General features: G+C 38.7%; 1 long non-coding RNA gene across 1 annotated transcript; it reads right to left on the reverse strand.

Moving 5' to 3' along the window:
- Nucleotides 1–8,855: 8,855 nt before the first annotated feature.
- LOC115594004 (uncharacterized) lies at nt 8,856–9,341 on the reverse strand. Its single transcript, XR_003986397.1, has 2 exons — nt 9,280–9,341; nt 8,856–9,199 (listed from the first exon to the last, which is right to left on the reverse strand). It is a non-coding gene; the product is annotated as an uncharacterized LOC115594004 (long non-coding RNA).
- Nucleotides 9,342–9,931: the final 590 nt, after the last annotated feature.

Here is a 9,931-nt window from a genome sequence, read left to right on the forward strand (position 1 = left end):
TCTGTCTGAGTGCTAAAACTATTGTTTTGTTCATGATCAGAACATATACTGAAAAAATAAGTAATTTTCCATGCTGTCCAAACAACAAATGTGACTGTTACACAAATTATTCACAAAAATTATTTCTCATCCAACACCTGTGTAGTTAAAGTGTTCTTTAGGCAACATAAACTGTTCTTAATTTGAGGTGAATGTTGTCAGTGTGATACCTGCATTCTCTTTTTCTAGGTCACTTGTTTTGCTCTTGGAGGATGTCAGTCCAATGAGCAGTGTTGGGAAAGTTCACTTTCTACATGAACTAGTTCAAAGTTCAGTTCACAAACTTTAAAATGAACTAGTTCAGTTCATAGTTCATAATTCAAAATTTTGAACTAAGTTCACAGTTCCAAAAATGAACTAGTTCTAGTTCTTTGTTGATGCGAGCTATTATTTTTCTAAATTATTGCCACAGCCCATATAGAACCACAGACAGCTATTATTTTATCAGTTTTAACACTGAAACTGCAGCTCTTCCACAATATTCTGCAAAACCAGGTTGTCCAGCTGCGGCTGGGAGATGAAGACAGCGAAGCCGCTACTGTATGCCGTTAATGTGATCTGGGTGGTAGAGGATCTGTTTTGGCTCGCCGTTGCCGTGTCTTTTGATCTTTTATTCACTTGCACATACCTTGAAAGGCTCACCGGATGCTTTAATTCAATGTGCTGTTTCAGGTGTGTGGTACAGGATAGAGTACAAATTAAAAATAAAATAATACATAAATAAGTAAATAACTAATTTAAAAAAAGAAGAAGAAAGGGAAAAATAGAATGATAAATGAATAGATAGTTTAGACAGTGGCTTTTTTTTCATAATGACTCAGTAAGGTATCACTTTTTTTGTTATTTAACAAAATCAGAGATTTAAGCAAAGAGCTCAGTTCCAGCAGAAAAGGAGCAAATTTAGGTAGTGATTTAGCAAATTTTTGTTTGTGAATAAAACATTTTGCATAACAAAGTTCATCATGTGTTCAAGAGCATTATCTTCTGGGTTAACAGCAAATAACATGTTTAAGGGTAAGAGAATGGACAGAGTTAGCAGCATCAAAAAAATTAGATTCGACAACATCACTCCAAAACTTTTTAGATATATCACAATAAAAAAACAGATGTGAAGCCTTCATTTGTTTTTGTCTCCATACTTAGCACATTGATGATGCATGCGCAGTGCGACTCTGTGGAGGCTGGTGTTTCCAGTGTTCTGTCCGTTCAGGACAAATTAATCTGTGTTCGTTTGGTAATGCTTCACCGCATGTTTGGTATGCAGCTGTTTCTGTCTGAAATAGTTAAGTTTCGTTTTGATCAAAAGTAAAGCGAGCTGCACAAACCTCTCGTCCAGCGTCCTTTTTATACACAACAGCCAGATTGGGTGTTTTTCCGCTACATATTAAGGCCTGTTCACGATGTGTTTTAGCCGGTTTTTGCCTTGTAAGGCCTGATGGAAATCTGGCACTCTCTTTAACGAAGTTAAACTGTGAGAACGCGGCATTCACAAACACCAGAATTAACGCTTTCATGATAACGTTCATCAGGCAGAATACAGTACGTTCAGTTCACGTTCGCCCAAAATATGAACGAGTTCATGAACAATCGTTCATGAATACGTTCAGACACAACACTGCCAATGAGCTCTGTTATATTTTTCAGTTAATGACGCTTTCCTCATATCCATGTTGATTTTTGAAGCTATTGTTGGAACTCAGAATAAGTTTTTAGTCCACTGACACACTTCAGTCAAACTCCTCAAGGAAAACGTGATCAACACTATTCAGTCTGTACCTGAATTCTCTCTCTGCAGCAGCTCCACGCGAACATTGAGCTCCACCACCATGTCTCTCAGTGCCCTCAGCTCCGTCCAGATGTCAGGGTAGGTTTGCTTTGTGATCTGCTCGGTCGATTCCTCAGCTGCATCTTTTGGATCTGTGTTCTCGTTGATTTCATTCACCTCACTGAGGCCTCCAGCCTCCCCCTGAGCCCCTGATCCACACAGACCGAGCAGCAGCAACAGCAAACCAACAACAACCCTCATCGTCTCCACAAAGGTACAGTGGTAGAGTGGGTCTGTCTTATATCGTCTCCAAACTTCAGCTGGCTGAATTAATGGGAAAAACAACAACGGTCCTATTTAAACAATCAATGGCACAAGGTCCAAAGTCCATGGCACAAGTGTGTTAAAGGCAGCTACACAAGAAAGAGTTTCAGTTTGTGTTGAAGTGTGAGACATAAAAATGTTTAAATAGTCTTCAACAGTTAAGACAATGTAATGGGGAGATAGCATGTGGTCAGTGCAGATAATCACAGTACGGGTACAGAATGCTGATAACATCAACTATCCAATAAACAATTGTTGTTTTACTGCACATGTTGTAGGCTGTTTCGTAGCCTCACTGCAGGCTGCTCTACTTGTTGGGTCAAATGTTTGTCAGAATTTCAAACCAGAATCAGAAGCAACTGCAGGTGATGAAGAGCAAAGTGTTAATTCTCATTTGTAAGAGCCAGCGTGCATCATGCATGAGGTGTAACTGCTTAACTCCATCGATCATTAATCAATGTTCTGTTTTCATTTACTTGTCCAAAATGTAAATTAAACACAGTTTAGATTCATATAGTCCAGTTGTTTGGAATAAGGCAGCAACCCTCCAGATGAATCCTGAGCTCCATCAGAGCTGTCTCAAAGTTTTATTTAAGAAGCTGAAAGTTTGATTCTGTTTCCTCTGGAGATTTTCCTCTGTACTGTCAAGTTTATAACTAGTTTTTCCTTTTGCTGTTTAAATGTGCCATGATATTTTCTGCTGTGACGTTACTGTGTGCGTGGAAACGTCTAACATAACTGAAAGCAGCCTTTCTGATCATTAAAGCAGGGTGTACATGTGGTGCCAACCCGTCCATGTAGGTTCAGGTTGATATCTGAATGATGCTCCTTTAAAAAGCAGGAAAAATACAGCACCATTGACTTATAGACAGATTTTTCACTTTCTGCTACCTGACCACACCTCATAGTACATTTGCATCAGGTTATCTGATTAAATTCAGTGGGTGAGTTCAACTTTTCCTTCACTCTGTCTCACTTGTATCTCATTATCTCTGATGTATTAGGCTTATAAATTAACATAGATACTGTCCTCTGTTTGAACATTGTGATTGTCTTTCACATCCCAATAATGATTTTGTTTTTGTCTCGTACATTATTTAAAGCACAGAGAAAGTTAATATCTGTTCTCTGGAGCCCTCTGGTGGTTCCCTGAATACTTCAACTCAGTTTGGACGATACAAAGATCCTTCAGACTGCTGAACTGTGGTCAGGGGTCAAAGGTCAGGGGTCAGATATTCATACATTTAACTTTGAGTGACTCAGATCTGGTAATGTTTTTTCTATATTTGAGATACATTTTTATTTTCATGTTAAACAATCAAATATGAAAATGAAGGGTCATCTAAATCATTTTGAATAAAGAACGGCTGAAATGAGACTCATGTAGTGAATCAATGAAACCTCTCTCAGGCTTTACAGCCTACAGTCAGTGAGAACAGACAGAAACACTTGAATGCAACTTTGATTTATTTGAAATTGTTTTCATGTGACGACACAAAAGTGAAGTCAGATTGAGAATCACATTATTTGATTCATGCAGTGAATGTACAGAAAGTTGTCCTGGAGGCAGCAGTGCTGAGATATATCAGCATTTCATAAAGATTCACAGTTCAGCCAATAACAACAGGGTTTGTGACAAATCAGTCACACAGCAGCCTGAACAACATCCTCACAGTGTGAAGAGAAGGGAGCCACTGAAGGTGCTGTAATTATCACTGTCGTCATAGATAGAATAGCCTGATGGGAGATCCAGGTGAATTTCATCTCCTGCTGTCAGCTCCAACACAAGAGAGTTTGTGAAAAACTCAGGAACCCTATCGTCATTGTTACTCTCCCAATTAGCCATAATCCTTTGGTTGTTCTTGTACACATGTACAGCTATACGACCAGCATAGAAACCAAACACAGTGAACTGGAGATGGTAGACACCTTTGACTGGTGCTGTGAAGAAACCTACAGAGTGAGAGCAGAAAATGAAAAACAGGAACAACTGATGTATGTAAAATGTCCACATGTGAGCTGCAGTATGTTACCTGAAGATGGATTGTAAGCATTGCCAATGTCGGTGAAGACCTTGCTGTATTTCAGTGTGATGTCTGTGTTGTATGGTCCAAGAGTTTCTGCATCAGTCAGAGCTGTGTAGAAGGCCACCTTTAGTTTCTCTGATGACACAAAGAAGAACATCTGTATCATTGAACTTAAGCTGGACTAAATGTGTGTGTGTGTGTGTGTCAGTGTGTGTGTGTGTGTGTGAGAGAGAGTAGATACAACCCTCACCTGCATTTACTCTCTCCAGCTGGTCAATCCTGGACTCACTGCTGCTCAGTCTGGTCTCACAATAGCTCACAATAAGTTTTTAGTGCACTGACACACTTCAGTCAAACTCTTCAAGGAAAACATGATCAACATCCATATAAATTGTAATCAGTCTGATCATCTCTTGATGTTTCCTACAGCTCCATCATCAGGTCGACACATTGGCTAATGACTAATTACCTAAATACTTTAAATATGTTTTTAGCTTTTTTATCAAAGACACTGGAACTAAAATTGCATTCAATGAAACACATGTAATTCTTAACAAAGTTTGCAATAATATCACAGACAATAACAAACCATGAAAGTTATAAAACCTTCATGTTTGTCAGTCACAGACCTGCATTCTCTTTTTCTAGGTCACTTGTTTTGCTCTCGGTTGCCGTCAGTCTAGTTCCCAAAGATGTCAGTTCTGTGGCTTGGACTGAAAAACATGAGTTTGATTTTATTTTGTGAACAGTTGAATACATTTCTGAACAAGCTTGAAATACACAATATATATATCAGTGATGAAATAGATTGTTACAGCTTTATTCTGGAGCTCACAATAAATTCATTGTTTCACTTCATCACCTGCATTTTCTGTCTCCAGCTGGTCAGTCCAGGACTCACTGCTGCTCAGTCTGGTCTGCAGGTCTGGAGTTAATGTAATGACACTGAATCACAGAACAGATCAGACATCAAAATATAACTGCATGTACAACAATCATGTAACCTGATTTGACTCTCATCTTATCTGCTCACCTCATCATACCGAATTTAAAATTACAGCTAGAATCATTATTCATGCAGTTTAACAGTGAGATTTTGTTAAGTAAAATTGACTCATATTGTTAAAACGTTATAGAAATGTGGTTGGGAATTCTCAACCGACCAAGCTGTCTATAAAATAATTGAAAATAACTCCACCTTTATCAGCTGCAACAGAAGAGTGACTCACAAATTAATGCATCAACAATGACGATTGAATGGTATAATATATATTATATTTACATGTGACATTCTTCATAGTGAGAATTAAAATAACTGTATCATATCATGTTTGTCAGTCACAGACCTGCATTCTCTTTTTCTAGGTCACTTGTTTTGCTCTCAGTGGTATTTGTCATGATATGAAGTTAAATTATCCAAATCATATCGATGTTTCAAGCTTTTTTTTTTTTTTAGCTCACAGTAAGTACAACATTACACCAACACACTTCAGTGGAACATGATCATCACTGAACAGGAAAAGTAATCAGTCTGTACCTGAATTCTCTCTCTGCAGCAGCTCCACGTGAACATTGAGCTCCACCACCATGTCTCTCAGTGCCCTCAGCTCCGTCCAGATGTCAGAGGTGGTTTGCTTTGTGGTCTGCTGGGTCGATTCCTCAGCAGCATGTTTCGGATCTGTGTTCTGGTTGATCTCAGCCACCTCACCGAGGCCTCCAGCCTCCCCCTGAGCCCCTGATCCACACAGACCGAGCAGCAACAACAGCAAACCAACAACAACCCTCATCGTCTCCACAAAGGTACAGTGGTAGAGTGGGTCTGTCTTATATCGTCTCCAAACTTCAGCTGGCTGAACGAATGGGAAAAACAACAAGTGTTTCTTGTTTGACAGTTTGATTCAAGGCCTCAGATTATTCAATATGTTCTCTGTGCTGGTGAGAAAATACAAGCTGCTACAGGCTGGAGGAACACTTTAACTGTGACACCCTCTCATGTAGTCACAACTGTGTCAACACTGTGTTTATTAATACACACACATAGACAAACACTCACAGACACACACTGATCCTGATGCTGAGGCCTTCTAGTGTGACTGAGGGTTATCTGATTAAACTCAGTGAGTGAGTTCAACTTTTTCTTCACTCTGTCTCACTTGTATCTCATTATCTCTGATGTATTAGGCTTATACATTAATATAGATACTGTCCTCTGTTTGAACATTGTGATTGTCTTTTACATCCCAATACTGATTTTGTTTTTCGTCTCGTACATTATTTAAAGCCCAGAGAAAGTTAATATCTGTTCTCTGGAGCCCTCTGGTGGTTCCCTGAATACTTCAACTCAGTTTGGACGACACAAAGGTTGTGTCCAACTTCAGGGGCAGCATCCTTCAAGGACCCATCCTTCGCTGCCAGCAAAGGCAGGGTCCTTCAGAGAGACCTGCAGGCAGCGTCAGCCTGTTGTGAAATTGGACGGTCTACCCTTCGCAGCATTTCCTGGTTGCGTCACCAGATGTTCCCGCCCCGCCCCACACCTCACTAGTTCTGGTGAGGTAAGGTCAGCGAAAGTGACAAGAAGAGTAGTTTGAAAAGTTTGACTGTCAGATCTGTTTGAGCTTCAGGAATTCCTGACTTCCTTTTTAATCCTCGTGCTTGTGGAAGAAGAGTAGAAGCGGCTCTGTTTTATCTCCTGCTGAGAGGACCATGGAGAGGTAAACCTGTTATTGAACCCACAGTAATGTTATCAATATTATCATTATTAGCTAGCTAACTGTTTGGGCTCATTAACATACCGATACATTACGTTAATGCTGACATGTAAACTGCTGATCGCCACATACGGTTTTAATTTGGATTTTAGAGGCATTGTATTTAAAATGTTTGGTAGATAGTTTTGTTTGTTGTAATTTATTATTATTATTATTATTTTTATTATAATTAGAGTATGAAATTATAATTCTTGCCTCTTTCTTAAAACATTCTTAGTGACATGGCAGCCATAGATGGAGTCAGAACTGCAGACCCAGTTGATGGAGGATGTGGTGGACAGAGGAGACTGGACCCCCAAACACCCTGAGTACCGACCCAGATGATGTCCCACTGACACCATCCAGCCCAGCAGCACTGCAGGGACTCCTGCTCAGCCTGTTACTGTACATCATCTGTTACTGTTTTAATATTGTTTTTAATAATAATTGTTTTTATTAATAGTTAATAATAATCTGTAAATAGTTATTTATGCTGTAATTTTGTAAATAGTTGTAAATGTTAAGACCTTAATAATGAAAGAAAACATTCAATCCCTTGTTGTCCCTGAAAAGTAGCACTTGATGCCGTTTGCTGTTATAAATTGTACTTAAGCTTTAAATACTGGATTGGAATAGACAATGTGTAACAATAGAACAATATTTTATTTCATGAATTATATAAAATGAACAATTATGAACAAATAACTTAAAAATAACTCATACATATAACTAATAACAGAAATAATGTAAGGATTGTCCTCTGGAGCAGAGAAGAGCCTCTCCATCCTCTCTGCAGCCTCATGTCCTCCTTCATCCTCCCTCCTCTTCGAAGCAAGAGAAAAGGTAAACACAAGATCACATTAACACAGGGATGCAAAGCTAAAAGTGACATCAGGACTGACAAATCGGCTATTCATTATTTATTATCATATATTATAGCCTTACTCCCGTCTACTCGGCGTAATGTTTTGCCATGTGAACAAATGTTGTTCTGACTTCAGACAGTGATGAAGCTTCTCTGTTTGTTCCCTAAAACACGATGAAATGTGAAACACACAAAAGATTTCTAATACAGCAAAATTATATAATCATAACGATAATAATCATAAACATAGCTCTTTATTCAAACGTTTAACTAGACTTTACACCGATCACAGCCTGATATAAATCTGTTCATCTTGGTCCATTTATGTACATGAAGTAAAACGAGTCTATAACATCTCCACAGTCACAACACGATATAAGATATGAGTCAACCTCTGAACGTCTAATGGTTGAAAGTAAAAGGCATTAAGTTGAGCATTACCAACATATTTTAACTATATATATATAAATATAAATATTTTGAGGTTTTAAGGTCCCTTGAAGTTTAACATATCTGACGTTTGACGCTCATGTGACTAAAGACGGAGTATAAACCCAATACTTACATTTAAATGCGAGATCTGCGCCACTTGAGGTCGCCATTATTTATTTATTTATTTATTCTCTTTAGGCGCGCAATGAATCTTGGGCAATTTGTAGCTGCGAAGGATAGTAGCGGTGTGTCCTCCAGGAACAGGCAAAAGAAGGAGGCATTTGTGGGGAGCATTTGGAGCACACTTTGAATTTGGACAGGCTTCGCGTGGCTCAGTGACGTAATTGCACTTCAAATACACACTCCGAAGGATAGTGCCCCTGCATTTGGACACAGCCAAAGATCCGTCAGACTGCTGAAGTGTGGTCAGGGGTCAGATATTCATACATTCAACTTTGAGTGACTCAGATTTGATTATGTTTTTTCTATATTTCAGATCCATTTTTATTTTTACATTTATAGCATTCACATATGAAAATGAAGGATCATCTACATCATTTTGAACGAACAACGCCTCAAATGAGACTCATGTAGTGAATCAATGAAACCTCTCTCAGGCTTTACAGCCTACAGTCAGTGAGAACAGACAGAAACACTTCAATGCAATTTTGATTTATTTGAATGTTGACAAATCACTGACAGCAGCCTGAACAACATCCTCACAGTGTGAAGAGAAGGGAGCCACTGAAGGTGCTGTAATTATTAAGGTCATCATAGATAGATTGGCCTGATGGGAGAACCAGGTGAATTTCATCTCCTGCTTTCAGCTCCAACACCAGAGACTTAGTGAAATACTCAGGAATTACATCAGTGTTACTCTCCCAATTAGCCATGATCCTTTGGTTGTTCTTGAACATATATACACCTATAGTACCAGCATCGTAACCCATCACAGTGATCTGGAGATTGTAGACACCTTTGACTGGTGCTGTGAAGAAACCTACAGAGTGAGAGCAGAAAATGAAAAACAGGAACAACTGATGTATGTAAAATGTCCACATGTGAGCTGCAGTATGTTACCTGTAGATGGATTGTAAGTATTGCCGATGTTGGTGAAGACCTTGCTGTATTTCAGTGTGATGTCTGTGTTGTATGGTCCAAGAGTTCTTGCATCAGTCAGAGCTGCGTAGAAGGCCACCTTTGGTTTCTCTGATGACACAAAAAGAATGTCTGTAAATAAGCAATATATGTGTGTATGTGTGTGTGTCCAGTGGTGGACAAAGAAGGCTCTGGAGATCCAGTAGCTTGCTGACTCTGAAGACACCGGAGGTTTCTTTGATGCCACAAGAGCGGTATATTACGGTGGCCGGGAGGTGCAAACCAAAATTACAAAATGTGAAACACTTTTACGAAGCTTGAGACAAATTTACATTTTGGAAAACATTTTTACATATCATAAAACAAAATTACATTACCGAAACAAATTTACATTTCAGGAAACAAATTTACATTTCAGAAAACAAATTAACATGATACAAAACACTTTTACAAATGCCGAGACAAATTTACATTTCAGAAAACAAATTTACATTTCAGAAAACAAATTTACATTTCAGAAAACACTTTTACAAAGGCCTAGACAAATTTACAAGTGGTGAAACACTTTTACAAGACCCAAAACAAATTTACAAACTTATAACATCAACCGGAAAGGGAATGTACCAACTCCAGG

This window comes from Sparus aurata, chromosome 13 (assembly GCF_900880675.1).
Source record: "Sparus aurata chromosome 13, fSpaAur1.1, whole genome shotgun sequence".
Lineage (NCBI taxonomy): Eukaryota > Metazoa > Chordata > Actinopteri > Spariformes > Sparidae > Sparus > Sparus aurata.